At 42.0% G+C, this 27170-nt stretch overlaps 1 protein-coding gene across 5 annotated transcripts in view; it reads right to left on the bottom strand.

Moving 5' to 3' along the window:
• Positions 1-27170, bottom strand: part of CALCR (calcitonin receptor) — a 143196-nt gene that overhangs the window by 88412 nt on the left and 27614 nt on the right. The window contains exons 1-2 of one of the 5 annotated variants that reach the window (XM_082194161.1): positions 26135-26180; positions 25546-25739 (exon numbers count right to left, since the gene is read on the bottom strand). The exons of 3 other annotated variants lie outside the window; for them this stretch is intronic. The gene's annotated coding sequence lies outside the window, so the exon portion shown is untranslated. Of the gene's footprint in view, positions 1-25545; positions 25740-26134; positions 26181-27170 lie in introns of those variants that run through there. One more of the 5 variants, XM_082194162.1, reaches the window with a different exon arrangement.

The raw sequence follows: 27170 nt of genomic DNA, 5'->3' as shown, positions 1-27170 counted from the left end.
GCGACATGTATATCAAATATATCTCATCAAAGAAGGGAAGATTCTTCAAACCTTCCATCATTATTACATCTCAAGGCTGTTAATGCCATTGAATAACTTGTGCTTTTTGTAAAGCTTCTGTGCTCTTGCCTTCCCAAGGAAGCATGGATTTTCCCCTCCACCACCCCACCCCCCATTTGCAAAAAATTACAAATATGGTATACAGACAAAATATGACTCAAGAAAACAATATTAACTCCCTAGCAAAAATCAAATTGAGAAAAGGAATTTCTATTCTTCTCAGAGACTGTCCTTTTTGATTGCTATATTATGAGTAAAATAGTTTTCCTGTGTCTGGCAGATTTCACAATGTGGGTTTTTTTTTATTTTGATACACAATAAACCAGCTAAGATTTTTAAATAACACAGCTTGATGAAAGCTTATCTTACCCATACAATACATCTATTTTCCATTTTTTGTTACCTTGTCCTGCTTCTGTATTGTCAAACTCTGTTTTCCAATGATTCCAATGACTAAATCTGATCATATAATACTGAGGGAGACAATATCAAAAGAAAACAGGAAGTTGCTTTATCACGTTTGCCTACGCTATGCAAAAGGTATGTGTCCAATGCTGACTTACTGTTTACCTTTCTAGCAAGAGAAGTGCTAAAGAGCCAAATCTCTTCCCAGGATCAGGGTATTCTTAGAGTATTACATATAAACCAACCTCTTAGCTATCATAACAGCTTCTTGAAAGTGTGTGGCAATGTATAATTGACCTCAGAAGCATTCTTAGAATTTCCATGCCAAATTTTCAAGAAACAGATTTTGGCTAAACACCAGGAGAAAATTTCTAATGGTAAGAGCTGTTCAACAGTGGAACAGACTTGCGGCAGGAGGTTGTGAGCTTTCCTTCACTGGATGTGTTGAAGCTGAGGCTGGGTGGTCATCTGTCAGGCACGCTGTAGCTGGAAGACTGAGCAGCTAAATTTTGCACCCACTGAAATTTATGAATATGAATAAGTTAGCTCCATTAATTTCATTGGGTCTTTTACCCTTAGATGCTTACAAATGTTTACAGGGAGAAAGAGAACCACACAAAAACACACACAACAACAATATCTGCTTCATCCTTATAGACCAGTGGACCAGGGGGCCGGGTCCACTGTCCCTCAGACCCTGTGGGGCGGCAGACTATATTTTGAGGGGGGGGGAGAATGAATTCCTATGCCCCATAAATAACTCAGAGATGCATTTTAAATAAAAGGACACATTCTACTTGTGTAAAAACATGCTGATTCCCGGACCGTCCGCAGGCTGGATTACGAAAGCGATTGGGCCGGATCTGGCCCCTGGGGCTTGGTTTGCCTACCCATGTTATAGAAAATTTCTACGATCCAACTTTGCTTTCTAGTGGTATTAAAGTCAGCAGCCCAGGGCATACTGGGTTGTTTCTGCAGCTTGGAAATCATAAACCTGTGGAAGAAGAAGAAAATCCAAGCCAAATAAAAATGTTCCTGTGTCAGATCATGTGTAGAAGGTCTTTTCTAAGCATTGCAGAATGGATGTCTGAAATGAACAGAAAAATGAAAGAAAACAAAATACCTTTCAGGCCATGATCAGCTATATCAGTGCACCCATATTAAAGCTATCTCCTGTCCTGTCAAGGAGACGCAATACAAAGCAGCCCAAGTGGTTTCTGTAGTGTTAAGTTTTGCTTCAAGCATCTGTATGAACTCCAGTTTCTAATGTAATGAACATTCTCCTTTAAAAAAAAAAAATGTAGTTCAATGCTTGGAAGTATTTTGAGGTACTCAAAGCTGCTGGGTTGCTAAGACCCATGTGCAACAGTTTTGCTGTCCTCTCCATTACTGAGTCGAGTAAAGCAGCGATCAATACACTAGGCTAAATGTGGCAAAAGTTTACACCCACTTATGTGTGAAAAACACTCCACCAAAGAACATTGACTTGCAGCATCAAACGCACTCAGTTCATGAACCCATTGGTCACGCTTAAAGGATCCAGTCACACAACTACATAAAATGCAGGACAGACTTGTCTATCAAATGGGAATTGCTGGTTTTTCCTCAACTATTCTTCTCCTGTGGTGCACAATTCTGATTTTCTTGTGACCTCTTTAAAGAATGCAATCGTTACACTCATATGCTCCCTTATTATGTACAATTTAATGTTACTTCTGTAGCAGGGTAAGGGACACGGGTGGCGCTGTGGGTTAAACCACAGAGTCTAGGACTTGCCGATCAGAAGGTCGGCAGTTTGAATTCCCGCGATGGGGTGAGCTCCCGTTGCTCGGTCCCTGCTCCTGCCAACCTAGCAGTTCGAAAGCACATCAAAGTGCAAGTAGATAAATAGGTACCGCTCTGGCGGGAAGGTAAACGGCGTTTCCATGCACTGCTCTGGTTCACCAGAAGCGGCTTAGTCATGCTGGCCACAAAACCCGGAAGCTGTATGCCGGCTCCCTCGGCCAATAAAGCGAGATGAGCGCCACAACCCCAGAGCCGGTCACGACTGGACCTTAATGGTCAGGGGTCCCTTTACCTTTACCTGTAGCAGGGTGCAGGTAGCACAGATAATCTGTCTTATTTAATAGTGCTTGAACAGCCCGAACTTATACTTTTGCTGTGCTGATAAGCATACAGGTAGGGATTCTGTGGTTTGACCTGCAGTAACTTCATGATCTGAAGCTGGGACCTACCCTATCTACTCATCATTCCCTCTAACAGTCTATCCAGTCTTCAAATGATAGATTTGGAATTGTTAACTGGCAATACAGGAAATCCACTGAAACCTTCTTTGAACACAGCCTGTAAAGGCACTCTATCATTAATAATAATAATAATAATAATAATAATAATAATAATAATAATTCAACTTATACACCGCCCTATACCCAGAGGTCTCAGGGTGGTTCACAAAAATACCACAACATATAAAATCAAACCAAAAGCAGTAACCCAATACCCGCCCCCAAAAGCCACATTCTAAAATTCAGCACCATGTTTATGTCTTGTCCTACTCAGGGGAAGGGGGAATGTCATGCTCATCATAACTAATAGTGAGTAACTAGACAGGTGAGAAATGTTGGCTTGACAATTTCTCAAGCTGTTTATTCTAGAATTTCCTTCCAGAACTTTCCCCCCACATTTTAGAAAAAAACAAAAACCTTTATTTTCCAATAATATTTTCTGGATGCAAATATCAGTCCTGCAATGTATAAAATGGCCAGGGGACAATCACTCCATTTCTCATACAAGCCTGAGCAAAAACAGATATGTAGCCAAGTGTATTTTTTCACCACAGAAAGAGAACAATCTCTGGATGTCTCGAGTGATTGTATGAAGTTGGATAAAAAATGATGCTTAGCTTGATAGCAGAAGCACAGTTAAGAGAGACGTTTACTGATGGATGATGGCCTGTGGCAAACAAACTGCCTCTTGCAAAATGTGAATTACAATGCCTTTGTAATAGTGAAGCAAATTTATTAGATATGAAATAGACATATCAAGAGGGTGTGTGTGAGGGAGAGGGAGAATGGGGAGCCATCCCATTTTCTTTCCAAGCTGCAGCAGCTAAAAATAGAATAGCTGATCTTTTGCAACTATCTGCAATTGATCCAAAGCATCTCGTATAATCGGTGAATGTACCCCCTCCATTTTAGACATGCATTCCCTGGAAATCAACAACATATTTGGCTGTCACTTTTGGATTTCTTTAGTTGAAACATTTACAGCCCACCCTGTCACTGCACTTGCAGCTCTCAAGGCGGCTGCTAAAATATCGAAAAACAATAAAATCCAGCAAAAATTAATCAAATATGAACAGAGGGAGGGGGCATTCTTTGTCTCTCACACACCAAAATCAAACACAAAAGAATTCTCAACCAAGCCTACTGGAACAGAAAAATCATGCCCAGACAGCTAAAAGGGAATGGAAGGGCAGAGGAAGGAGAAAGGGACCACCTAACAGTGAGTGAGGGCGTTTAGTCAGAGACACAGACAAATCCATCAGAGGCAGTTTTAGACTAGCATGACTGGTTTGGCCGCACTTGGTGCTATCACCACTGGAGGCACCACAACAATAATAGAACACAAGGAGGGAAGGAGGCGCCAAATTTTAGCATCATACAGGGTGCCACTGATATTTGGGAGCCAAAGTCCACCACTAAATCCATCTTCTGCATCCAAATCAGCTATGTCTTGGCCACATATACAAAGAAGAGAGAGAGAGGTTCGCCATGAGTTCTTGGGGAGTGGGCAGGCTGGTTATCAGAGAAATCTCCTGCAACCAAGTCATTTAGGTAATCACTGACACACTGAATTGTGTCCAGAAATGAATTGACAACCCATGGAGCTGCTGTAAAATAAATGTAATCTAATACGTTCTGGGGTGTGTGGGTAAACCACTAGGACCCTTACTGTCACATTCTGAATGAACTGAAGTCTTCAAAGCCTCTTCAAAAGGTAGCTCCATGTAGAGTCCATTGAAATAATCCAATCTGGGTTACTGTCAGAATCGTAATTGAAAACATTTTCTTCTACAATAAAGAGGTTGGGGGGGGGGCAGAGAAGTTTATATATATATATATATATATATATATATATATATATATATATATATATATGCTTTCGTAGGTTTTCACGGGTACAGGAATGCAGGTTTTGGTGTCTTCGGGTGTCTTCCCGTGTAAGAGTCGGGGTGTCTGTGCGACGTTTCGACGAGGTCTCACTCGTCATCTTCAGGCTGGTGCTTTCGGCTTCTTGTTACTGGAACTGAGACCTCGTCGAAACGTCGCACAGACACCCCGACTCTTACACGGGAAGACACCCGAAGACACCAAAACATACATACATATATATATATATATATATATATATATATATATATATATAATCAGGCTGACTACATCTAAGTTGCTGACAAGCTAAATCCAAGCACACAACTTCCTATTGGAACTTGATCTCCCATAAATAGCACCTGTACCCAGCAGTTTCAATAAACTTCACTGGGAAATAATAACTTGAACGCAGCATAAAACATTTACTAATTTTACACTTGGTACATCAGCTTCAACTTGTTTATTCTAATTCACCGCTATTAGAAATGTTTTGCATTCCTTCACTTCATTTTAAGACCTACAGCTGCTAAGTCCCGTGTGTGTTTTGTAAAGTATTTTTGAATTTTCTCCTCCACAGAGGCATTTGATGATTCTCCCATGATACAAATATATGTCATTTGCCACCACAGCTCTTATTAAAAACTGACTTGAGTGGTTTGGTGGTTATGACTCTATGAGATTATAAAGCTGAAAGGGACACATTGTTCAGCCTGAGGGAACAAACCTCTCTTGTAAAAAGTGTGATAGCAGATAAACACAAAAATAATCTGGTTTATCTGTGTGAGAACCTAGAAATGGGCCTTCTCCAGAAGCTTCCACGCTTTAAATAGGAATTTCCGCTCTGCATGACATATCATCGCTGGCCCAAAACACAACTCAGAACGGGAGAATAGTTTGTTCAAGTGATATAACATCCTCCAGCCTAAACACTGGAAATCATCCTAGCAGCATTCTTGAAGTGCTCAAGCAGCCTGTAACAGCTGGACACATAGTTGTTATTGGCCAAACATTACAGTGTGCCCAGTACTGCCCACATGCCTGGAATGGTGTTTTTGTGAAGAAAGGAGTATCCAACTGATAGTAATGCCTAAAACCCAGAGCTGTCAATGAGGGCTCCAGAAAAACCCACAGCAGTGAGTCTTCTGACTAGGCATTCTGCACAGGCACACATGGCAGATTCTGCATTTTGAAGAGAGGAAGTGACCCTGTAAATCAGAAGAAATGGCCACCCTAGCAAATAGGGGTAGCATAGGGGCAGAGAAGTAACTTGCAGGTTAAGGCAAAGCAACATTGCTAGTTTCCTAGCAGGTGGGTCACTGTTGCTTTCCAGGAGGAAGAAGAGTGCTGGGCAACAAGGAGATCAGTGTGGTGCAAACACGCTGGCACGAGTGCCGGATTGGTTCTGCTGGTGCACTTGCACTGCGCTATCCTCCTGATAAGCAACAGTGACCAATTTGTGGGTAAGCTCGCATAGCAGCTCCGCCCCACCTGATAAGATGCTTCTGCACAAAGCAAGGCATTCTCTTTCAGACATTATTAGGCCCTAAACTTACACAAACAGGAAACTGCTAGTACAAAGATTCTGTGAGTTTGTAATTTGTTAACTTCTCTGGGCCATTAAGTCAGTGTGAGGTTATTTCACAGAAAATTCTATTTTAAAAAACTCTTTGAAAGAATATTGTTCCTGCTAGGTAGCAAAATCCACAGGTAGTTCGTGTTTTGCCTGTTATGAATAGAGTTGCACTAATGGCTACCCCTTAAGTGCATTTTACTGGCATAGGTTTGCTCATAGCTGCATTCCTGGGAGACTTTGTCTCTGTCATACATACCAGAGAAACTCCAGATTAGAAAAGTGCAATATGCACTATATGGAATAAGACACTCCTAAACTTCAACTAGTAAAAAACATAGCAGCTAAATCACTAACAGGCATAAATAATAAAAACCGTATTAATTCATGGTTGAGAGAACTTTGCCCTTTGTCAATTAGTTTCTGGGTAAGATTCAAACTGTTGGTGCTACTCACTGTGAAGAATCAGGAAGGAAAAGTAAAATTCAGATTTTGCTAAGTGGCATCTTGAGACAATATGTAAAACGGGCTTCCGATCCATCAAAAAGTGATTAAAAATATCTCTATAAAAAGCTAGCAGAAGAATAAACGGAAGAAAGCCAACATTTATTTTTAAACCACTTTTCCTCCCGAATTCCCCCCACCAAGCCATGGAGAAAAATGGAGGGGGGGGGATGCAAGATGCAATCAATTATGTTAAAGAAGAGGAGAAAATACAAACACTTCAAGGAGAACAGGAAATGGATAAAACTCTAGGAACGGGTGCAGAGAGTTTATCTGAGAGATAAGAAACCTGTAGGTGGCATTCAATCCTAGTCCTGCTCAGAGCAGTTTTTGGCAAAGGGGGGGAGTGAAGGGGCAAGCAAAAGGCTTGATCATATCTGGGCTTAATAAACTAAAATGAAGTTGTCTGAACATACCGTAGTCTGTAAAGCACTAGATACCATGTGGTACAATCAGGGCCAGTAGCAGATTCCGGGGGGCCATTGGAATGAGGCTTTCATCCATTCCAACATCTACAATTGTGCAGAATTTTTTATTTTTTTTACAGCTGCCACCACTGCAACAACATAACTCATCGCCTCTTCCCTTAGATGCCTTCCATGTGCCATTTCAGTGCTGGGTGGGTGGCAGAGCCACTTTTAAATGGGTGCCAAGCTTGACTCCCATTTGTGGTGGCTGCTCCCCAGTTTAATTTTCCTAAAATACAATGCCCTGGTCTATAGTTCCATGAAATGTTTATAGATCTATACACTGGGTCATCTGGAGAGGGCAGTGAGTGAGGACACAGGCAGTGAGGAACCTTTCTGAGCTTTCCGCCACTGCCTTACTGGGTCAACTGGTGTGACTCGACCTGGGTGCAATAATATGACTCACGAAACAAACAGGTTTACACTACTGGGTCGCTATTGGGCCAGTGTTAATAAAGAACTGTGTTTAGCATTGTTTTCATCTTACTCTGCCAGATGGGGTGGATATTACAAAATAGAATTTAAGCTTCTGGATAACTGCATGCTACTTAGAAGTGAAAGCTATGTTTAGTCATTTGATCTTCTTTCAGCGTCCCTGCTGTAGTAATGGAATTATGATCCATTTGTCATTTCAATATTCCATTGTTTGCATTTGTCATAGATAAATTGGGGTGAGTGACTGTCACAACTGTGTGGGCTTTGCCATGTGGCTCTCCATGAGATGTTTTGCAGCCAGATGGGCGGGGTAGAAATAATAACAATAACAACAACAATTTATCATCATCATCAATGCATGATATCAAACTACATTCCCTTGGGTTTATGGGGTGAGTCTTGCAGCAATAGCACCTTCAGATTATATTTGATCAGTCCCTGCAGCATTTCCTAAAGTACACTGACATAAGTTCTTTTAATGAGTAAAGGGGAAGGCTAAACCGCTGGCCGGAAGTGATTTGCACTTCAGATATAATGACAGATCTCTAGTGGGGACCAATTAAGCTGGTATTTTGGGAATGAATGCAGTAGGAACAGGTGGAAGATTGCTCATTTCGTTCCTGTAGACCTACTGATCAACGTTTTATGGCTTAAATTAAATCATTTGTGGAAATTAACCGTGGTAAAGAATACCATATAACCCCCCAAAACTATGAACTTTTAGTAAAAGGTCACAATGTGAAATTCAAACATCTGGAGGTCTATGGTGAAATTAAATATTATCCTCACTGCGACTAATATGTTTAGGCAGCTGGTGGAAGACATTTAATCTCTTCCCTCCTTCCCCACTGCCTGGAGTATACATGGACTGCAAAAATACTGTATTTTTAAAAAGATTACCTTTATATAACAGCGTTCAAACAGAAATAGAATGAAGACACAACACTTCTTGTTTTGTATGCACCATGCATCCGCTGAACCAACATTTTCCAGCAGAAAGGTCATTGTACAAGCAAACAGGTATATTGGGAAAAGAGATGAGCATGTAACTGTGCAGCTAGAGTGCAGTGTTGCAAATCATAATGTAATATTGAAATTGCAAGAGGATGTACGAGAATAGAGTCTGAAAGCTGGGGAGGCATGCAAGCTGGGCTAATGGGCAGAATGCAAACAAGACATTCTTCTGTTGCTGGATGGGTTAGTTTGGATGGCCACGAATCTTATTGGGCACATCTTGATCATTGGGGAGAATTTGATGTCTCAATTTATGATTCACGGCCAAGGGGCTATTTATTCCCTGCGCGCAGTGTTGAGCTGCCTCTTTTCACTGCACGCATCGGATCACCCACCCACCCTCCCTATATTTAGGGCTGTTTGCGTTGACCTTGCTATGCCTGTCATGGGGTCGTCTGCTTTGGGGCAGGGGCCTGGTAGGAATTTTTCCATTTGGATGATTGGTCAGTGCCATTTGGTTTTTTGCTACTGCGTAGCAAAATCGTCACAACTTGTAAGGCTGTGGTTAGGCATTGGTTAAATTTGGTTGGTGGAGGGGTAAGGATTGGCTGTGCCTGCCCCTTCAATGCTGCTGCTGCTGCAAGGGTATTCCATTAGAGGAATCCAGGGACTCGCCATGCTCTTGTCCGAACCCCTGTCAAGGGGCTAGGGCCACACAAGAGCCCCTGAGAGCATCTGCTCCCAAGGTTAGGACCCAAACCAATGGATTCGAGTTATAAGAAAAGAGATTCCAACTGAACATCTGTAATAACCTCCTGACAATAAGAGCTGCTCAACAGTTGAAAGAGCTCCCTCAAATAGTGGTAGACTCTCCTTCTTTTAAGCAGTGGTTAGATGGCTATCTGTCATGGATGCTTTAGTTGAGATTCCTGCACCGGACTAGATGATTACTAGATGGGTCCCTTCCAATTCTATGATCCTACGTCTCCTTTTAATTTATATTTTAATGTATTTTATTTATATACTGTACTATCCATATAACTAAGTCCTCTGGGTGATTGACAAACTCAGAAAATGGCCTATTCAGCTCAATACAACTTACTCCCAGGTACGTGGCCTTGTGCCTGAGTCTCTTTCATACCATTTGTGTAATGTGTGAATGTTGTTAAGGGGGGAGGGGGAGGAAATATTTTATGCATTCTCTTTTTTTAATATGATATTTATTAAAGTTTCAAAGAAAAGATTACATGAATAAAAAGAGAAAAAGAGAAAAGAAAGAAATAAAAAAATAAAAATACAAAATACAGAAAAAGATAATAAACATTTTTTTAAAAAAACACATCAATCTTTCCGTACCTTACATTTCAATTCCTTACTTCCCTGATCTCCTCACACCTCCCTTTTTTGTATTCCAGTTCTATTAATTAATTCAGCAATTCCTTTCCCTCTTTGTTTTTATCTTAATCCTTTAACTTAATAAATTATAACTTTAAATTTTCATCCGTTAACAATCCATTTTTACATACACCTTAATAACATTGCTGCTAAAACCACTTAACTTCATTCAGACATCATTCTAACATTCAATATTTTATGCATTCTCACCCAGTGTAGATTCACACTACAGAAGGAGGACTGAACTAAGACTTGCTTAGGCCATCACCTATATGAAGTTTAAGATGCTCCACAGCTTGAACCAGACCTCACCTGCCATCAGTGCTGTTTGGCAGCATATAGATACCTGGCTTAATGAATTTTTAAAATATAAATTACAGTTATTTCTACAAAGAATAATCAGTACAATATGGCTAATAATTGTGTGGCCTCTAAGTATATTTTTTATCACATCAGAATGATGTCTTTTTTAACCTGTTTGGTTTTTTTACCCAATTCTGTAAAAGCAGAAATTAAGGGACCCTAAACCAGGCACTCCCAAACTCGGCCCTCCAGATGTTTTGGGACTACAAATCCCATCATCCCTGACCACTGGTCCTATTAGCTAGGGATGGTGGGAGCTGTAGTCCCAAAACATCTGGAGGGCCGAGTTTGGGGATGCCTGCCCTAAACTGTAGCTCACTTAGTTTGTGTGTCAATATACATGCAAAAAATGTCCACACACCTGGTTAATATTTTCTATTTTTAAAAACAACAACAACACAACAACAGCATTACTATGGTGAGCTTAATTGCCTTTTAAATAATCCTGCAGCCTGTTTACACTGAAGGGTGCTCAAGATAAATCTCCTTCTAATGATGCTATTAAAAATAGCTTTCCCTGGATGCTTCAGTTGGCGCTTGCTCCAAGGGTAAGACACAGCTCACTGACAATACATTGCATTATTTCCAGCTATGCTGCTGTGCAAAGGCCTGTCAGATATATAAGTACGATATATGGAAGAATATAAACTGAAGATGTATTGGCTGAATTTCAGGTCCTGCTGCCTCAGCAGATGTTTGCTGGTGCTTTCTGGTCAATGGTGGAAGGGAAAGAAATCTCCTTCGAGCATTTGCAAAAGGTCAGTCAGAGGGATAAACAATCCAAAGAGCTCTTTTTTTCCTCCTTTCCTTTTTAAACTAGAAGACTAAGATTGCTTCGGCTGAAAGTTTGACATGATTCATGGCTCAAAGGGTCTAGCAAGATAAATAATGTGCTTAAAAAACTGCAGGAGGTTGCAAGAAGAACCAGAAAGTAACAGAGTGTTCATGCACAAACCACTATTTCATCATACGCAATAATGAATACAAGCTGAGCATTGCTACACAACCAGTTGAAAATCAGCTCCGTATGCCCAAAATGGTGCTCTATGGTGAGTCATTACAGATCATTACCTCTAAGAGGCACTCTACGGGTTGAATTAACAGAGCCAAGTGTTTCTGCGTGATGGTTTTTTGCCTCTTTACTTTGCAATTCTATGCATGTTTACTCAAAATTAAGTCCCACTAAGTTCAGTATGGCAAGCCTGGCCTATCTACTTATTTTACAGGATGAGTCCAGTCTATCTGGCTATTATTATCTTGGTGTCTCGGTATTTTAGCTCTGTTTGTGTTAGGTTAACAGAAATAGAAATATTTAGAAAATTTAATAAAATTTTAAATTGTAAACAATGTGTGTATACACACACACATGGTCAAATAGACAACAATAGGCTCAAGAACCTCAGGCTTTTGTTGTTGTATGTCTGGCTCACCTCTTGGCCTGGGTGCTTAACAATGGATGACAAAGAGGGAACCCATTTTTTTTTCCAAATTGTCTGTGGGTCCTGTCATATTTTTGAGGTCAGCCCCTGAATGGAACAGGTAAGTGAGTATAGGATTGCAGCCTCAGTCAATGAACTGTCTAGCACCAGGTCGCATGTGGCTCTTCCTCAACCTATGAAGCTTCCTTGCAACTTAGGAAGTTTTCCAGCACTATATCCTGAAACCCTGGCCTACCTGGCAGCAAGTCAGTATGCCAGGTCCAAAGTTCAAACTCCGAAGGTCAATCCACACAAGCAAAGTCCAGAAGTCAGGAAACGCAATCTACGGTCAATCCAAGTGACCCTTGATGACTTGGAATGTTTGTGCGTCTGATATTTTATATAATATTTATCCTGTGCATCAATTGGTATTGATAACACACAGCTGGTCACTTTGGGCTTGTGTGAAGGGAACCTATAGCATTTATGTCAAATTCCTAGAACTTCATACCATTGGGTAGTGGTCCTCTTTGGAAATTCTGGAGTCTTTGCCATTGGCAATTTTTTTACAACCTGTCATGGCTTTATAGAGTAGGGAGGCACTAGATCAAGGGTGTGGAAACTGTCGCCTGCAGATGTTGTTGGACTATGTGCCCTAAAAGCAGGGTCAATGGGCAGGAAAGATGAGAGTTGAAGTTCAACCTCATCATCAGGAGGATGGCATAAAGATTGCTCATCCCTGAGAAAGATCCTGAGAAAGCTAAGGGAAGGATGAACCCACATGCACCAGTCACTAGGGTGGCCCAGTCCACAGAACAGGGCTGGGCAACCTCAGGCCCAAGGTCCAAATGTGGTCCTTAAAGCCTTACTATCTGACCCCTCTCCACTACTGCCCTACCCTCTATTCCCAAGCCACAACCCTCACAGCCCTTGTTTCACACCTTTCTTGAATATTTTTGCCTGGCTGGAAATGTGTCTGTGGTTATGACTCCTGCTTGCCTGAATGGAGAACAGAGGTAGGTGTGTGTGGGTGTGTGTGTGTGTGTGTGTGTGTGGAAACTAACCTGCTGCATAAAGGTAAAATTTACATTCTTTGCTCCACCCACTTCTGCCCCTGGCCCTGCCCACCACTGGCATGTGGGGGACAGGGAGAAAGAAGCTTGCCCCCAAACCAAATTATATCCAGTTCTGACTATAGCTGGAGCAAGTTCAGCCTTGGTGTTATCTGGAGTCTTGCAGCTCACGAACAGCAAACTTGCAATGCCTGCCGGCCAACCCACACCATCTGTGAAATCACATATGGCTACCTGGCTGCTCCTGCAAGAACTTTAAACTCCCTCTCCCATTGAATCATAATTGAATACCACCCTTCTCCCCATCATAGGTTCACCAGAAAGCTAGAAGGCTTGGCTGTAATTTTCAAAATGGTCAAATAAGGCTCAGACATCATTCCTAAATAAAACAAGAATATTTTAAAAAACAATTTAACTCCCATAGAATTAGAATCATAGAATCATAGAATTATAGAGTTGGAAGAGACCACAAGGGCCATCGAGTCCAACCCCCTGCCAAGCAGGAAACACCATCAGAGCACTCCTGACATATGGTTGTCAAGCCTCTGCTTAAAGACCTCCAAAGAAGGAGACTCCACCACACTCCTTGGCAGCAAATTCCACTGTCAAACAGCTCTTACTGTCAGGAAGTTCTTCCTAATGTTTAGGTGGAATCTTCTTTCTTGTAGTTTGGATCCATTGCTCCATGTCCGCTTCTCTGGAGCAGCAGAAAACAACCTTTCTCCCTCCTCTATGTGACATCCTTTTATATATTTGAACATGGCTATCATATCACCCCTTAACCTCCTCTTCTCCAGGCTAAACATGCCCAGCTCCCTTAGCCGTTCCTCATAAGGCATCGTTTCCAGGCCTTTGACCATTTTGGTTGTCCTCCTCTGGACACGTTCCAGTTTGTCAGTGTCCTTCTTGAACTGTGGTGCCCAGAACTGGACACAGTACTCCAGGTGAGGTCTGACCAGAGCAGAATACAGTGGCACTATTACTTCCCTTGATCTAGATGCTATACTCCTATTGATGCAGCCCAGAATTGCATTGGCTTTTTTAGCTGCCGCGTCACACTGTTGGCTCATGTCAAGTTTGTGGTCAACCAAGACTCCTAGATCCTTTTCACATGTACTGCTCTCAAGCCAGGTGTCACCCATCTTGGATTTGTGCCTCTCATTTTTTTTGCCCAAGTGCAATACTTTACATTTCTCCCTGTTAAAATTCATCTTGTTTATTTTTGCCCAGTTCTCTAATCTGTCAAGGTCGTTTTGAAGTGTGATCCTGTCCTCTGGGGTGTTAGCCACCCCTCCCAGTTTGGTGTCATCTGCAAATTTGATCAGGATGCTCTTGAGTCCATCATCCAAGTCCTTGATAAAGATGTTGAATAAGACCGGGCCCAAGACAGAACCCTGTGGCACCCCACTAGTCACTCTTCTCCAGGATGAAGAGGAACCATTGATGAGCACCCTTTGGGTTCGGTCAGTCAGCCAGTTACAAATCCACTGAGTGGTAGCACGGTCAAGACGAGGGGGCGAGGGAGCTACAGCCACCCTTTTGGTTTTACGGGAAAGCTTGTTATCATTATTATTTTGTTAGAGAAATCCATTTCATCAATTAATTAATGAATGCATGATGCATACAGGAACAGAGAGTATGGGGGAGGAATTTTTGATTTTTCTGGAATACTAATGTGATATCAGATTTATTAATATTGCTGAGACTTAATTGTGAAGAAACATCTTTCCTATGAGAAGCTTTAAAATGCCATTAGAAATTTGATTGGACTGATTTGATGAAAGGTCAGAAAGTTATTTTGGCTGCTCTGTGATAAGTATTTTACTGGGGTAAAGGGAAAAAATTAGAAGTCTCCAGATTTATTCTTAGCCAAATGTGACATTTATTAGGGACAGCAGTATAAAAAAAATACAGTAGTTAATCAGAATCGTGCTTATCTTTTGCTTATTACTTGGGTGGCTGTGCTGTGCTGTGCCTCCCTTCCCTTTCAACATACTTCCACACCACTAGTCCTTGAAACCAGAAGTCCAAAACTAGTGCAATGAAGTGGCTTTAAAAAATGGCAGACCAATCGAGCGTTACTTTAAGGGACACAAAAAAGGTCATAGGATGAGGTGAGGGGTTTCACCCTACTCTGCTCTTTGCATAAGCCTTAATTCTACATGAGGGGGTCTCCTTGAAACAAAATATTAAATACAGTTATAATATTCTCTGTGAAAACAAGAGCCAATTTATTTATTTTTTGCTTCTTTTTTGGAGAAAGGAAATGTCTCCAAATTTTTGAAGTATTTGCCACAACGGCTATGTTTAACCTCCACTTCAGAGGCTCTGTGTGGGAAATGGCAGCCCATGAAAAAATTATCTCTGTGGCAGCCCTTAAATTGTGGAGCTCCCTCCCCACAAAGTGAGTCTAGCACTTTGATTGTATAGCTTTTGCCAAATGGGTTTGTAATTATAACAATTTATCTGTTTTGCTGAATTGATGTTGCTCTGCCCATTGTGAAAGGCGGGTAATAAATGTTATAGATTAATAATAATAATAAGCAGGAAGCCCCTCCCAAAAATTTTCCTCTCCCTCCTCCGTTACTTTTTCAAGCAGGTTTCATTTTGCACCAAAACAATGGTAAAAAAGAATAAATGTTTAAAGTTTTCAACAGAATTCTAGTAAATCAAGGAAGAATATTCATAGCTTCCAGCTGTTAGCAATACCCAAAAGGGAAACGGTTGCCTCTTCAGCATTCTTTGTTTAACAGCTTTCTCTATAAAAATGTTCTGCATAACTTATTTTCTAAGTAAGCCATAGGGACTAACACATCATCACAGACATCTTGATAAAGGTTGTAAGTATCTCTTGAAACTGAGGTCAACTTGATTGTTAAGTACTATGATGTCTTGATTACTGGGGTTATTCACCCATTTTCTATAAGGGCTTTTTTTTAACAAGCAACAACAACAACACCCTTTTTCCATCTTCTTCAGTAAGCTTTACATTAAGCACCTGTACAACAATAAACCTTTATGCCAGAAACTTCTTATTGGTTTCTGCAGATAACCAATGTTTGAAGATGCTTCATATGCCGTGTTGGGTAAATGTTCCATCTAGACTCAGGTGTGGGGAACCTCTGGTCCTCCAGATGTTGCTGAATGACAACTCCCATCAGCTCCAGCCATCATGGCCAATGACTATGAACGATGGGAGTTGTAGTTCAACAACACCAAGAGGGCCAAAGGTTCCCCACTCTGGATCTAGCCCAATGCTGCCGAGTCTGACTAGCAGTTGCTCTTCAAGGACTCAAGGAGCAGAAGTCCTTCCTAATCCTGCCTCCCAAGACCCTTTAACCTGTAAAACAAATCTGTCCTTACCTTACTACAGTGGTACCCTGGGTTACAAACACCTCGGGTTACAAACACTCTGCGTTACAGACTCCGCTAACCTGGAAGTAGTACCTCGGGTTGAGAACTTTACCTCAGGATGAGAACAGAAATCGTGCGCCGGCGGTGCAGCAGCAGCGGGAGATCCCCATTAGCTAAATTGGTACCTCAGGTTAAGAATGGTTTCAGGTTAAGAACAGACCTCCAGAACAAATTAAGTTCTTAAACAGAGGTACCACTGTATCTCTTACAGATCAACACATCTCTCATAATAAAGGTAGGTGGAACATCCAGGTACCACCATTGAACATCTAACTTTGTCTTCTCTTCCAATACCTTACTTTAATAGTAGGCAAGTATTAACTGAGTCAGTTACGATTATATGAATGTAGTGGGACATTTGGGGTTTGTGACTGGCAGGTGTGTCACACTGCCGTGGATGCCCGGGGCAGCGTGCATGGCCCTGGCACCAAAATTTGTGGGTACACAGTCCCTTCATGGGGAATTTTGTGGGTGCTTGGGCACCCAGGGCCCCAGGGAGTTGGCACCTATGGACCAACTAGCCATAGCAGCATGCAGAGTACGAGTGTCCAGCTACATAACAGGCAACAGCTTTAGAAAAGGGTTCAAGCATTAGACTTAAATTTCTGTCTGTTTACATAAGTCTAATTCAAGCTCCTAAAAATTACACATTTTATAATAATATTTGCATGTTGATTCTTGCTGTCATTTAGATGCTGATATTCTTCTACATTGAGGTGTGTGCGTGGCGCTGTGGTTTAAACCACAGAGCCTAGGACTTGCCAATCAGAAGGTCAGCCGTTTGAATCCCCGCAACAGGGTGAGCTCCCATTGCTCGGTCCCAGCTCCTGCCAACCTAGCAGTTCGAAAGCACGTCAAAGTACAAGTAGATAAATAGGTACCGCTCTGGCGGGAAGATGAACGGTGTTTCCGTGTGCTGCTCTGGTTCGCCAGAAGTGGCTTAGTCATGCTGGCCACATGACTGTACACTGGCTCCCTCGGCCAATAAAGCGAGATGAGCACCGCAACCCCAGAGTCGGCCATGAATGGACTTAATGGTCAGGGGTCCCTTTAGCTATTCTTCTACATAATTTTCAGAAAACAGAATTTGACTTGTATAAACAAACAAGCAGACAAAATCTGAATTAGTCTTACCTGTATACAGGTAGTTATCAAGTTCTCTAAAACAAGTACCTGCCATTCAGATATGTATATCTTATATCCATATCCATATCTTCATGGTTCTCATTGCTGGCTATGCAACATGTGTTTCTCAGCCGTTGCCAACAGTGGGGGAATCTTGCTTTGCATAAACAGGGCAGAATTACAGGAGCACAGCCAAGAGAAAGTTAATTTTCTAACAAATCAATAGTCCTTATTCTGTATAATAAGTTACCACTCTATGTACATCCAATTTATTCAATCGTTTTTAAATAAATCTATTCCCAATGCTTAAAATGTCTAATCAGTCAGTTGAGAGACTTGTTTTGCAGATTCAGTTGCAGCCTGAAATTTCATATTGAATTGCCTCAATGCTCAGACTTTTTGAATGTAATCCTGTAAGATTACTGTGGGGAAACACAATTCTACTAGCATGTCACAGAAGCCTGAATCAAAACCGTCCTAACACCCTTATATTCTAAACTGCTCCTTAAAAAAAAAAGAATTAGAAATGTTAATTAAGGAGATACTTTCTGGGCTGTCATTTTGCATATTTCAGCAAAGTTTTGTGTGAATAAATTATGTGTACTATTCTAGGGTGAATATCACACTCCCAGTTTAATAGTCAATGCAAGTCCCCATAGAAAATAATTCATTTTCTCATTTCCATAATAAAAGTAACTATATTCCCATACCACGGTGCATTCAATTCAGAAAGTTATCCACATTTATTCATCATTTAACATATAAGGTTAGTTTGAAGGAAAAAGTATTATACTGAGAAGGTGGAGCCAAATCCTTATCTGGCATGCATCATTGCGGCTTTGTACAAAGCCCTGGCACTAAAGAAATTTGCATCAACAATGCAAAATAGCAATAAGGAAAACAACTTTTACATGATTTAAACGGCGAGTGCCTTATGCAGTATTCAAAAGTACCTATACTGGTACATTAAGCGTCAAGAATCCCATCTTAGGATTCATGGAAAGCATATGCTAAGACCCAAAGAACTAATTTAGGTGGGATTTTAATGTCTTCGCTTCTGAAACTTTAAACAGCAGAAACCTCACGGGACCAACACAAACTAATTCTGAAAGCGGTTTGTCAAAAACCATCTTGTGGCTGGGCACAGGGAGGCTGCTCTCTTAAGAAAAACAAATCAATGTCCCTGCAGCATACATAGTCAAATGGGTCCCGGCTAAAAACAACAAAACTCAACACAGTCATCTTATATTCAGGGTAATAATGTCGCTTATATAACTAGTCAAGATATGACATTATAAACTTTTAATTCACCATTTATTTAACACTGGCAACCAGTGCCGGATTGACATATGAGCTAAACAAGCTATAGCCTAGGGCCCCACTCTTTTGGGGGGGGGTGGCCAAAAAAATGTAAAGGAAAAAAACGTGGATGTACATTTCCAAAATATATGATAAAAACAAATAAAATAAAACCTACATACAGCAACGGTGTATATACATATCCCTCCCTTGTTTTAGTGGCCCATAAATAATATTTATTCCATCAATTTTTGCCATCCATAATTTAGCTTAACAAAGTAACCCTAGGATTTGGGGACTGCAGTGATGTATGCTATTAATTCTGTTTTAATTACCTTCATGATTAGATAGCTAATGATTTATAATTAGATTGTGGGAGATATGAACTGAATCAGAGTTTGTGTCACATCTCTGATGAATTCATTAAAATTGATTTATTGAGTAGCATTCCCTGAGGCTTGATGCGGCAGGGTTTATTTGAGCAAAGTTCTCACTAAGGTCAATGGGAGGTCCTCTCTCCTCCAGATAAGCAGTCCTAGTAAGGAGAATTGCTAGCACTAAATTGTACCAACGGATCTCTGGTGTAGGGACGAGAATTGGCAGCCATTTAACAAACAGGATCCTAAAATATGCTTGGCTACAAAGCTCAGTTGGATTTCTGAACCATCTATATGCTTCTGCCCAACCATTTTGGGAGAGCTAGCGTAATAAATTTAAGAACAACAAAGAAGACTAGGAAGGAGGTTGAAAGCAGATTCACAGAGCCAGATTTTAAACCACTGGGCAGATCAATTGTATGCATGGGCTCGTCCACTGGGGATATTAACAGCTGCACACAGTAATAGTTGCCAGGGATGTACATTAGATTCGGACAAATCCCATAGAAAAGCAGGGAGCATTGGAAGGATCTGGGGATTGTCAAAGGTGAAGTGGTATGATATGGGAACTGTTTTCATGAAAAAGGTTATTGAATAAAGAATTGATTGAAGCATATAGCTGTGTGTTTAGTCTCTGGCATTCTGCTCTATAAGAGCCTCCTATTTTAAATAGTTAATGGGGCTGATCTCCCTTTTTTTAAAAAAAAATTATTTAATTTTATTAACATATAAAACACAATACACATATACAACACACTACCTTATTTTCATAACATAAAACATACCTACTTTACTCTACCTACCTATACTATACATATCAACATACCTACACACCTACCCCACACGGACACCCACCAAGTGACTTGACTTCCAGCCGTTCTTGTTACGCTACTTTATTTTTCCAACTAGCTTAAACACATTTCATTATTTCTTCAATCTCTTCTTCTATCTTGACTTTACTCTCCTTTCACTCTAATCATTTTCTGGATTCTCTCAATATCTGTCAGAAATTCTACTTTTTCCACATAAATTTTGATGTATTCCTTAAAGATAGCCCACTCCTTATTCACTTTTTGGACCATATCTCCTTTTATCCCCCCTGTTAGTTTGGCAATATGGAAGTATTCCATCATTTTGGATGACCAGTCTGTTTTAGTTGGGACGCTGCTGCTTTTCCAGTTTTTGGCTTGCCGCCATAGTTGTTTACATAAATATTGGTCTGACCATTCTTTTTATTTCCTCTGACATGATACCTAGGAGAAAGGATTCTGGTTTTTCCCCCAAATGAAAATCTAAACATCTTTTTCAATTCATTATAGATATTTTCCCAGAATCCCACTTTAATGGGGCTGATCTCATCCAACAGTTAACTGGTTTAAGGCAGAAATTGTGCATAGCAGAGGTTGCCTGATGCTGATTTAGAACACCAGTCCATCTAGCTCAGTGCTGACTGGCAGTGACTCCCCAAAGTTTTAGACTGGTGCCTCTCTCAGTCCTATTTGGAGATGCTTAGAATTGAACCTGGGACCTTCTGCATGCAAAACATATTTCTCTGAACACCAGCTGCTGGAAATCAGAGGCGGTGTGTGTGCCATTGTGCTTAGGGTCTGCTTGTGGGCTCCCCATGGACATGTGTCCATAATAGACTACTAGATGGGCCTTTTGCATGATTCATCAAAAGGCTGAATCATATGGTTCTTACAGTCTTAAAATGGGTCCTCTACCACTGACCTAATGCCCTTCTCCTATAGCTTAAGGGGCAAGGACCAGACCACTTGGTGTTATGTACTGAAGTTCTCACCCTGGGCCAGCAGGGGGATACTGTAGATAGTTATGCAAATAAGGGATCGAAAGTGATGTTCAGTGATTGGATAGTTTTAGAAAATTGTTACAGCTACATTGTACTGGAGCTCTATATAAGCAGGCTGACTGAAACCTTCAGTTCAGTTCTGTCCTGGCCTGTGAATAAACAAGAGCTGTTTGAAGAATCGCTGTGTCGTCTCATATGTTCACCCACAACCTAACACTTGGCACACACAGCTCTGCCCTCCAATGACTCACAGCTACTCCCACCAGCATCTACCGCCTGAAGCAACTACTTCATCCTAGTAATAGTAGAGCTGGCCCTGCCATCACGGAAGGCAAGATGCTGTTTCAACTTGCAAAATTACTGGTGCCAATGCTGAGGATGTTTGTATTCTCCCTGTCAAGGGCGAAAGGATCAATTTCTGAAAGAACAGTCTACGGAAATCTGTGCATCGCACCATCACTCTACATATTGAGGTGCACTTTATGCGACCACCGAGTTATTTCCCATCTGGCGGAAAGCTAGTTTCAGCAAGCAGTAGCCTTTTTTTATTGAAGAAATATTCTCTATCCATGGAGATCGAGTGTGCAAAGCTGCAGAATCACTTGACAACTTTGCAGAACACTGTTACATCCCTGTCTCAGTAATTTACACCTATTTAAATAATCACAGCTTTGGCTAGCTAGAGAGGAGAAATGTTACACTTTGGGAAAATTCTTGAGCATGTTTTGTTCTGGCAAAAGGAACTCTACATTCACTAAAACATGTCATAATTAAGATATCCTGTTACCTGTTCCCATGGGGAAAATTATTGTTAAACCCTACCTTTTCCATTTTTGTGCAGGAATGAGGCTTGGCTTCAGACCCATAAGCTCCCCCAATTGAAAAGCTGACAGACCAACAATCTGTTGGGCAGGCAGGTGCTTGTGGATGCTCACAGTAGCACTACATATATGCATTTCTGTATCCAGGATCCTTCCCTACTACCCAATATGGAATCAATTGAAAACTTTATGTAAATTGCACAGAGCCAGCTATTCTGGTTTTAAGAGCTTGATCTTTTCCATTTGTATTCCTTTCTCATTCTTATCCCAGGGGCTTTGAGCGGCTCACACTTTTTACAATTACAATTTCCATTTGGAGGAGAGAAAAAAGAGAAAAGAATGCAAAGCAGAGGAGCTGCCAGCTGGGATGGATCTCTTGCTGTCATGGAAGGATAGACTCTCTAACAGCCACTGGTCATCTGGTTAGTGGGTGACATTTAGTAACACCCATTAGCTTTTTAATTAATATTCAGCGTTGATGACAAATAACACAAATGGGTTAAAAACAAATGGCGCCTTTTTAGAAACATTTTTAATAAACATTTTGAAATAAAAGGTCAAATTTGGGGAGAATTTTTGGTAGGCAGGCATCTAATAAAATTAGGGGTTTTAATTCAGGGGGGCTGCAAGCAAGAGAAAAGGTGTTATTTCTGCCTGTACTATATAAAGCTTCTGCCAGATTCTTGTGCTCTTCTCTCTTCCTTACCATAACGCATCCTCTCCAACCGTAATACAGTGGGAAGAGCACATGCTTGGCATGCAGAAGGTCTCAGGCTCAGCTGCTAGTCCTTCCAGGTAGGAAGGATCAGGTGAAAGGTGATGGGAAAGACTTTTGCCTAAAATACTGGAGATCCCCTGATAGATAACTGCCAAAGTTGTTGAGCTTCCTTAAGGATTTCACCGGAGGGTATATACTGCCACGAGGGCCAGATTAAATCGATTGATGGGCTGGATTAGGCCCCCGAAACGGACTTTGGACATGCCTGGCCTAGACAGACAAACAGAATGGTAACCTGGAATAAGGCAGAGTTTTCTACTGAAAAGGGGTAATGGCCCCATCGGGGAAGGAAACATGTGACATGACAGAATGAAAACCAAGTCTATGAAATGAAGCAGAGCCAATCTTCCAGATTTGGACCAGAGAAGTTCTCCAGCTAACAAACAAGAGTTATACTTGCTGAATTTTTGGTAACGTGTACAAAACTGTAGATAAATGAAGTTTTCCAACTCTACTCATAAGAGTACTTCTTGACCTTTATTGTCTTTTTGTGAATTATTTTGTCTTCCCAACAAAGCCCTGGTAAAAATAAAAGGAAGGGGGGGGGAGAAAACCAATCTGTGTTGTTGGGTTTCATCATATTTATGACTCAAGCTACAATCTGCACCTGAATTACTTCTTCAAATTATGTTGCTTAATGATGGTCAACTGCCTGGCCAATACACAAGAATGCAATCGGCATCCAATAAGTGATTATATGCACGTATGGGTGAGAGCAGTGTCAGATTGAAAGGGACAACAAGAGATTCTTATTGCAAGGTATTGGTGAAGGAAATACGAAAGGAGAAAAGGCCAACAGACCTGTGGGGGCTATAAGAAAAAGAAAAGGCAGACTGGATTCCTGGGCAAGGGGAGGCAAAGTGACTTCTGGAAGAGTGGGTGGTGGCAACAAATCTATTCTGTCCAGAAGTGACAGACACCATAAATACACCTCTGTACATCGTCAAAGATTTCTTGAGTATTTTCTTCAGAGCATTCTTACTGCTTTAAAGGCAAACCACTGTTTGGTTTAAATTGGGGGTTTACCTCTGGCTATCTGACCTGCTGTACGCCCAAAAAATCAAGTGAATGTAGACATACAAAGTTGCCTTATTCTGTGTCACAGCATAGGCCTCTCAAGCTCAGCGCTGTCTACAGTGTGGTGTAGTGGTTAAGAGCAGTAGACTCGTAATCTGGTGAACCGGGTTCGCGTCTCCGCTCCTCCACATGCAGCTGCTGGGTGACCTTGGGCTAGTCACACTTCTCAGAAGCCTCTCAGCCTCACTCACCTCACAGAGTGTTTGTTGTGGGGGAGGAAGGGAATGGAGAATGTTAGCCACTTTGAGACTCCTTCGGGTGGTATCATTTTTCCATCTCCGCCAAGCTAAGCAGTTGGCTCCTTACCTCTCTCGCCCTGACCTAGCCACTGTGATCCACGCAACGGTCACCTCCAGACTGGATTATTGTAACTCGCTCTACGTGGGGCTGCCCTTGAGACTGACCCAGAAACTCCAGCGGGTGCAGAATGCTGCAGCGAGACTCCTTACGGGGTCTTTGCTGCGAGATCACATTCACCCGGTGCTATACCAGCTGCACTGGCTCCCGGTGGAGTACAGGATCAGGTTTAAGGTGCTGGTTTTAACCTTTAAAGCCCTATACTGCCTAGGACCCTCGTACCTACGGGACCGCCTCTCCTGGTATGCCCCACAGAGAAACTTACGGTCTTCAAATAAAAACATCTTGAAGGTCCCAGGCCACAGAGAAGTTAGGCTGGCCTCAACTAGAGCCAGGGCTTTTTCGGCTGTGGCTCCGATCTGGTGGAACACTCTGTCACAAGAGACTAGGGCCCTGCGGGACTTGACATCTTTCCGCAGGGCCTGCAAGACAGAGTTGTTCCACCAGGCCTTTGGCCAGGGCACAGCCTGACTCCCTCCTTCGGAAATCTTCGTGGAGCTCTGGCCCAATGGTTGCCAGTGGCTTGATTTGAATTAATTTTATAATGAATGATTTTAGAGTGTTGTTTGTGCTGTACTTTTGTACTGTTTTATTGTTGTTAGCTGCCCTGAGCCTGGCTTCAGCTGGGGAGGGCGGGATATAAATAAAATTTATATTATATTATTATTAAATCCAAATTCTTTTTCTTCTATACTGACTGGCAGCAGTCTCCAAAGTTTCAGACCAGTGCCTTTCCCTGTCCTGCCTGGGATCATCTGCACACAAAGCAGATACTCTCCCACAGAGGTACAGTCACGGCCGTCTTTACCCGGGGGTGCAAGGGGTGCGCGGCATCCGGGCACTGAATTCTGGGGGGGCGCCCGGCACCTGCCACTGAAGCCGCCTAAGCTCTTAACTATCTACCTGTTATGAAATAATAAATCATTTTGATCAAGCTGACATTCCAAGCCGTCCACCGCTGCCATCTCCACCCTGGCTGCTTTCTCCTCCCCAGAGTCATGCTTGCATGGAGATGCATCGCCCACCATCGGCACGGCTGCTGCATCCCTCTTCTTCTTCTTCCTCCTCCTCCTGGGGAGCTTTTAAAAGCGTCTGGATGTGAAGCTGTGCACCTTTGTGGAGCTCGGGCGCCCGGTTCTTGAGGGGCGACAGCAGCAAGACTCAGAAGACTAGGGCGCCGGCACCACCATGGCCTTACCTGCAACCGCGGAGAAGTACATCTTGGGTATAGATGTGGGCAGCACTAAATTTGGGGATGTTGGGTGGACCTTTGCACACTGGCAGCGCATATGTTTAAGACAGCCCTGGCTACAGTCTTTCCTACTGAAGCTCCAGGCTTAAGGGATCAACTGCAGGAGTAGCAGTCAGCATGGCCCGTCACTCATGTGTACGGCCTTCCCTGTAACATGAAGCTGGGAAGCAAGGAAGGCAAGCTTTTTTTTTTTGCACAATGCACTGTACACTGCTTATCTCAGGTCGCACTTGTTATTCAGTAGTCACAGAGCATGTCGAATCCGTAGGCCGACGTTGATAACATTTCATTTAGCCTCACACTTATTCAGATAACGACACCATGTACTAAAGGGTTAAACATTATGGGCTTTATTCACAGTTGGGCTCAGCTATACGAGCTGAGGAAATGGCTTCGCTTTTCTGAGTGAAACTGAAATGATATTGCACGCCACTCACATATATTCAGAGCTGCTGTAAGATCCAAATGCCCTGAAAATTGTATTTCTCAGGGTCCCTGGCACCTCAGTCACGGTTAAAGCAGCATAGCAAGTATCAGCTCGATAATGGAGGAACTCTTCTCTGGCTGCAGTCGCTATGTGCTCCTGACTTCTGAATGGTGAGACATTCCAGGGGCAACAGGTCCTGATTTCCTTAGGAGGAGATAAGATCTGGAGACTTATGGCTTGCTTGCACTATTTGATTTAGTCAAAGGTGAGCACAGGTGGAAGACAGCAACAGGGCACTTCTATCAGCAGATCCTCTACCCTACATCAGATTTCCAGAGGGGACACACTGCAACCCAAGATGCTTCCAGACTTCAGTAACTCCCTGCTTCTCTCTGCATTTTTATGTGTCCCTTCCTCAGCATGGTTTCCTTCCTCCCACCTCCTTCACTGACACAAGCAAAAACACAATAATATTAACAATAATAATACAAAATCACAGCGGCAAACATTTTAAGAGCCTGGGATCCCTTCCCGCACCAGCCTCCTTCTTATCAAGGTACATCACAATAATACAATACTTTCCACAGTTTCCCACTTACTGATCGCATTCCCCTGGAACATCTCCATCAGTCGCTGGCATAAGAAAGGGAACACTATGGGAGGTGATGATATATTTTTAGCTGCATCGCAACTGAGCAGCTGGAAGTAAGGAGGAGATTTTGCTCCATGGGAACACCAACATGTTAAGTTTGGGAAACTCTAGTCCTGATTTCACAGAGGCTTCCTAAGCCAAACATGCTCCAGAGGAGCTATCAGCATCTGCAGACATTTATTGTTCCTGCACATTCCTCATATTTCAGGTCCTAACACTTGTGAACATATTCTTCTCTCTCAGCTGTCAGGAGGCAAGTGCTCCCAAATGAGGCATTAATTTGTGTGTACCCAAACAGACAGTATAGTCAGTGGAAATAAAACGAATCATTGCAGTGCAGAACCACAAAAGAACATTTTGGCGGATGCTCTTGTTTTGCTTTACCTTATTCAAGTTTTTATAAAGAACGGGGGTGGGGGGGACAACTCTCATTTTTCCTAAGCCGAGCATCTTTGTTGTTGTTTTGTTGTTGTTGTTAAGATAGCAAGAAAATAGGCTATCGGGACTTCCTTTTTGTTATGTTGTGGGTGAACATATCAGACGACACAGCGATTCTTCAAACAGCTCTTGTTTATTCACATGCTAGGATAGAACGGAGCTGAAGGGTTCAGCCAGCCTGCTAATATAGAGCTCCAGTACAACACAATTGTAACAACTTTCTGTAACTATCCAATTACTGAACGTCACTTTCAATCCCTTATTTGCATGTGTGGACCTGAGTGAAAACTATCTACAGTATCCCCCTGCTGGCCCAGGGTGAGAACGTCAGTACATAACACTTTTCTAACCATTCTACACCCACCCATAAAGCAACAGCTATAGGCTAACAGGGTTCATATTCCAGATATTTTCCTCAAAGCCCCACAAATGTTGCAATTGTGATTTTGGGAGACCTGTGCATTGTGCCTTTTCCTCCCAGTGGGGCAGCTGGATGCTGTGCTTTTATTGGTGGCTGTGCACTATCAGGTCAGTCTGGGTGGGGA

This window comes from Podarcis vaucheri, assembly GCF_965113315.1.
Source record: "Podarcis vaucheri genome assembly, chromosome: 12".
Classification (NCBI taxonomy): Eukaryota; Metazoa; Chordata; class Lepidosauria; order Squamata; family Lacertidae; genus Podarcis; species Podarcis vaucheri.
Note: the sequence above shows the minus strand (reverse complement) of the source record. Positions and strands in the feature narration are given on the sequence as shown.